The 6,073-nt window shown below is 43.4% G+C and overlaps 1 pseudogene; it reads left to right on the top strand.

Moving 5' to 3' along the window:
- Positions 1-1,406: 1,406 nt before the first annotated feature.
- LOC113250935 (U2 spliceosomal RNA) lies at positions 1,407-1,586 on the top strand (annotated as a pseudogene).
- Positions 1,587-6,073: the final 4,487 nt, after the last annotated feature.

Genomic DNA, 6,073 nt, shown 5'->3' with positions numbered 1-6,073 from the left:
TACCCTGCATGAATCCCTGATCCATAGAAGCCACGAGATAATACATGATGACGGTTGTTTTAAGCCACAAAGTTTGGGAAAGATTTGTTACACAGCAAGAGATAACTAATGACACGCATGACCACCTGGGAAGTATCCTCGCCAAAAATTTGAACCTGAATTTGCATATGCCCATATATTTAACGACAGATTTAGAAGAAATAGAAGGACAGAGGAACGTGTTAAACAAGTACGCCATGGGATGCAATTAGCAAAATCCAGAATGTAGGAAAGTCTACAGCACAAATTTCCCAATTTCTTCAACTAGTAAATTGGGGGGAAAAAAGATGAGGAGAGAAATCTAACATTAAAAGAGACTTAGAAGGTATGACAGATTGCATTATTCCCAATATATGTGGCCGTCCTTGCTGGGAGAATTATGCTTCCATTTTCCACACCGACATCAGCTTTGGCCATGTGATTTTCTTTGATCAATGAAATGTGAGCAGATGTGATATTTGCTACTTCTGAGCAGAAATTTTAAAAGTCATTGTGTTTTAACCGTTTCTCATTCCATCTGCCAGGAAGTGGGTGTATCCCAAACGGGAACTGTTTCTTCAGGCCATGGCCAGGAGTGAAGAGTATGTGAAGCTAATTCATAATGGAAATTCACGTGAGCAGGAAATAAACCTGAGTAGTTATAAACTGCTATGATTTTGGAGCTGTCTGGTTTCACAGAATCACCTCGTGTAATCCGCCTCTTTTAAGAAATGTTTCAATCAAATAAAGCAGATAAACCTTATTAGGATCTCAATTTATGAAACCATGGTAGAAATTTGATTACTACGATTTGGAAATTTCCCATAATAAAAAGTTAAAAACAATAGTCTATTCACTTGAGCCCCAGAGTTGTCCCTGGACTCCCAAAGAGGTACAGAAAATATGGGAGCTGGGGGGATGGAACCAAACAATTAAGCTTAGTGAGTTAGTACACAAAGGAGAGATTTGAATCAGGCCTCAGGAAGAAGAAATCAAAACTAATCATTTCCAGGGTGCCTGGGGGGCTCAGTAGGTTAGGCGTCTGCCTTGGGCTCATGTCCTGACCCCAGGGTCCTGGGATCCCCAGTTGGGCTCCCTGCTCAGTGGGGAGTCTGCTTCTCCCTCTCCTTCTGCCCCTTTCCCTTGCTCGTGCCCACCCTTTCTCTCTCCGTCTCTCAAATAAATAAATAAATAAATAATTAATTAAATCTTTTTTAAAAAACCTAATCATTTCCGGTAAGAAAGATTTTTTTTTTTCAGGAGCTTTTGCACAGTTCAGAGCATTATCAGGGCAAGATTCAGAGCCCTGGAGAGGTGTGGGGAGCTCTGGAGGTGGTAGCTTCCACCTCAAGTGGGAAAGGGAAAGGTGTGGCTTAAGTAGAACCATTATCTCTTCTCTGCCTATTAGCTAAAATCAAATGCAGTATCTGGTTTCACCAATTAAAGCATCTGATGTGTTCTCTGTCTGTGTACTGGGCATTACATTACTGCTTGGAATCAGGAGATGGGTTGGGAGTTTGCTCTATCCACCCCCCCCCCAATTGCATTACTTCTAGGAATGATGCATTCCTTTGAGTTAATGACAGATGGTTTTCTATTGTTCCCCTTGTCTCCTACAAAGGGCTCTAATTCACTCTTCCTGAGGCTCCAGACCGCATTTCCACCATTTGCACTGCGAGGATAGAATTTCCTCTAAGTGGAGTAGACAAAGCATAACTGAGCCTGAGCCACCTTGCCAGTACCACCTCCAAGAGCATGTTGTACAAGACGGCCCCTTGGGTAGGGCGAGGCCTGCGCTGAGAGAAAGAAACAGAGGCTGAGCTTGAGCCAGACCCCATGTCGGGAGACTGTGTGGCAGGACATGTGACCCAGGGAGGGTGACGATGGGCAGCTATTGTGGGGAAGAAAATCTGTTAGCATTAGAGAGGCAGCAGCAACCTGGTCGCAGCCCCTCCTGCCCTCCTCCCCAAAGGAGTCAAGTGAGGAGATCCCGCCTCTCATTCCATCCCCCAAACCTCGGGTGGTCCTCTCTAGGAAAGAAGAAGGTGGATGTGTGGAGGCAGACACATCTCCCACCCCCACTCCCACTAGACTGACATCGGAGTTTGGGGTTGCTTTGTTCTTGAGATTGAAGTTGAGAAATGAGTGGGACTGAGCATTAGAAATAGGACTGGGAAGTTACAGAATTGGGTGGGAATATCAGTCAGGTATAAAAGGAGCCCACTGCCCGGGGATTCCACCAGAGGAGGCTGGGAGCTTCACGCTTACACCCCAGTGAATTGCTATGCCTCCATAATCATGGGGTTCCTTCATTTCCCCTAACAACACAATAACGAGAAACAAAAACTAAAAACTTTGGCTTGGGTTTTTAGTGGTACACCATGCATTTTAGATTTTATTTTTGTTTTTTTAAGTAATCTCCTCACCCGACACGGGGCTCGAATTCACAACCCCAAGATCAAGAGTTGTATGCTCTAGGGACTGAGTCAGCCAGGTGCCCCTATTCCACCCACTTCACACTAGACACACCCTGTCCTTGGCAATTGTGCTTCTTAATCTTTCCTGCCTTCTGCCTTCTCTCTTTTCCTGCAGAAAAGCTATGCCCCCTGCTGCCCTCTGTGCAATTAACTAGAGCCAAACTTATGTACCATCAAGGACACTAAAAATAAATATCTATATTTTCTTTTAATATTTTGCCTACTGTGACCTACTTTTAGCTCAATTCCAAAAGCAAGGGGGTGAGGTGTGTCCTAAATAAACATGGCATTGAACTCCGTTCTACTGTTTTGGCTGCATGGCTTTTTACCATAAACCAAAGTTGTTATCTATAGACAGTAAGAGTTTAAAAGATCTTCCATGCCAATATGTTGATATTTAAGCTTCATCAAAAATCTATTTCTTTGGGGACCGTTTCCCACTGATAATCCTGGTATTAAAGAGCTCTAGCTAGTGTCACCTCTGAAATGCCTGAGTCACATGTAGAATCACTTACAACCCACCACGTGTCTGAAAACACATTTTTCAGCAATTATGAAATCAAGAGCTGTGAAGATTTCTTGCAAAGAAAGTATTTCATCAGCTGATGTTATTTAAGTTATTCATCTTTAATGAGGAATCTATGAAGGTCTTCAAAAAATCGGACTTAATAGGTAGACTGTCACCTAAAAAAAAATCAAGTTACGGTCTGAGGGTTTCACGGGTATTTGGTGATTATTGCCGTAATTTAAATACTGCAGTTTAGACAGCAAGATATATGTGAGTGCTTTAAAAGTTAGTTTTAATATTCACCCTAGGAGTTGTTAATGAATACTTTCAAGTGCTCTAATGGGGAATACAAACTCCGGGGGGTGGTTTGTGAGCACTGAAGGGCTCTAATCAGAACTTGGCCTTGGAATCTGTGGCTACTACAGCTCCTTGAACGATTCATTTCTGAATCTACACTAGAGGATTTATTCTTTAGCATAAGAGATGCTAGAAAGAATATTAGGGAAATGCATGATTTTTGAGGTACACGTACTGAACAGGAATCTCACCTTTAAAGGAATGGGGCAGGGGCACCCGGGTGGCTCAGTCAGTTAATTGTCTACCTTCGGCTCAGGTCATGATCCAAGGGTCCTGGGATCGGGTCCTGCATCGGGCTCCTTGCTCAGCAGGGAGCCTGCTTCTCCCTCTGTCTCCGTCTGCTACTCCCCCTGCTTGTGCTTGCTCTCTCTCTGACAAATAAGTGAATACATTCTCATAAATAAATAATAAATAAATAAATAAATAAATAAATAAATGAATGAATGGGACATAAGTTTTGAATGAGGCCAGAACAGTGCTCTCGGCCTGGGTGTTCGTTCAGTCCTGTGCCTGCCACTTAATGCAGGGTTTTGTCACCCGAGTCAGTGAGAACTGTGGCTGGATCCTGCTTTAGGACAACACAGTATCTGGTTCAAGCAAACATTTCACGCAAGGTTCTGGTCGGGAGCCTTGAGCTCAGGCAGCATACAAGGACTCTTGTGCTTGTTTGCTAATCAGTGTTTGCACATGGAATTTGGTCAGACACCGACTTCCATGGATCTCACCACCCAGTGGCCCTATGGAGGGTGAGGAGGCCCAGGTTCTATGGACACAAACTGGCAGAGGCCCCACCAAGACACTGACAATGGTGTACCACCAAACATGCTTAAGCCAGTGAACCAACTTTTGGTCCACAAATAATTACCATGAGATGTATTTAATGAAAAAAAAAAAAAAGAAAAGAAGGCCAAATAGAAAGAAAAAATGTACTTACAATGACAAAGACTCAAGGAAGATTCACAGAGAAAAATGGTGTTTTGTCTGCATAACAATAATAGCATAAATCAATTATATAAGTCTTAATACATGTCCTAAACTCTAAACATAAACATATACATGTATTCCCCTAATACTTGCCCCAGCTCTGTGAAGAAATACTATTATCATATCCTTTTTTCTTTTAAGAGTTGTTTATTTTAGAGAGAGAGAGAGAGCAAGCGGAGGGAGGAGAGAGGGAGAGAGAACCCTGAAGCAGACTCCTTGCTGAGCGTGGAGCTTGATGCGAGGCTCCATCCCACGACCCTGAGATCACAACCGGAGCCAAAACCAAGAGTCAGCCGCTCAACCGACTGTGCCACCCAGGTGCCCCCTATTATCATATTCTTGACTGCATTTTACTGACCAGGAAAGAGGGGGACAAAGTGTGACCTGTCCTAGATCATACAGAGTGAGGAAGTGGACAGGCAGGGATTTGAATCCAGGCAGCCTGACTCTAGAATCCCTGCTCTCGTTGTCAGAAACCAGAGTCTCCTCTCTGAAACCTAGCCATCGCTATGTGACAGGAGCCACAGGAGTTTATAGAGTTAAAGAAAACTGGACTTGCTGTGAGAGCCCACGGGGAAAACTAAGGAATTCTGTGGTTTTCCTTGGCTTGAGAAAAGGCCCTTGCCAACAAGAGATCTTTCTGTCAGGCATTTGGGCAGCAGGGCTTCTGCGATGAATTAAAAATAAAGACCTGTCACTTGGTCGATGATGTGTATAACAGTTCTCCTAGACGCAACAAAGCTGCCGAGTATTAGAAGACTTTGAAGAAAAAGGCAGGCAGCAGACAAGCTGTTTTTCTCTCTTCCACATTTCACTTCCTTCCTTTTCTATCTCCCTAGGTCATCCCATACTAGATCAACGTGTGAGGTTACTGATGTAAGTCACAGCAAGACATCCCTGCATGAAGCTGTATTTTTCTCTGTTCCTTTTAATCCCTCAGCCAGGGCAAGAGTTGGATAATATATTTTTTTAAGATTTTATATATTTCCTGAGAAAGAGAGAGACAGTAAGAGAGAGATCACGAGCAGGGGAGAAGGGTAAAGGGAGAATCAGACTCCTCACTGAGCAGGGAGCCCAAAGTGGGACTCGATCCAGGACCCTGGGATCATGACCTGAGCCGAAGGCAGACGCTTAACTGACTGAGCCACCCAGGCGCCCAAGAGTTGGATAATCTGATCACTGGCACAGTTATCTGGTGAACTCTTTACCTGCAGTTATAAATCTGATCTTGTGCCTTGCTTTTGCAAGTTCCTCCCGGGACATTGTTCTTCAGGAAGGGACAGAAACCACCAGCCCACAGCCAGCATTCTATGGATGTCCATTACCATTTACTTGCTTTAATTCCTGCAACATAATTTTACCCACATCTCACAGACATTGAGTGTTCGGAGGTCCACTCAGGGCCTTTCTCCATTTCCTGTCATGGAGGGAATATGGTGTGCATCTCCTCTTACCCTCTTTTTTCTTCCTAATTCTGTGTATATTCAGGATCCTGACAAACCACTCACTCAGCCACATCACAGAACTACAGGAAACTAACCATGAGCTCAGCAGACTAACATCATGGCTCTGGGGGCTGCCAGATCCACAAAAATTTCAAGGTTCTAGGACTTTCAGTGTTCTTATAACTGTTACTTGGTAAGTTGCAAATTCTTTTTTTCAAAATCCCCAATATTTGCATATATCAGATTGATTTTATATAAAAATATAATTATTTATTTATTTATTC

This window comes from Ursus arctos, unplaced genomic scaffold, assembly GCF_023065955.2.
Source record: "Ursus arctos isolate Adak ecotype North America unplaced genomic scaffold, UrsArc2.0 scaffold_1, whole genome shotgun sequence".
In the NCBI taxonomy this organism is placed as follows: Eukaryota; Metazoa; Chordata; class Mammalia; order Carnivora; family Ursidae; genus Ursus; species Ursus arctos.
The sequence above is the reverse complement of the archived record's forward strand: the minus strand, read 5'-3'. Positions and strand labels throughout refer to the sequence as shown.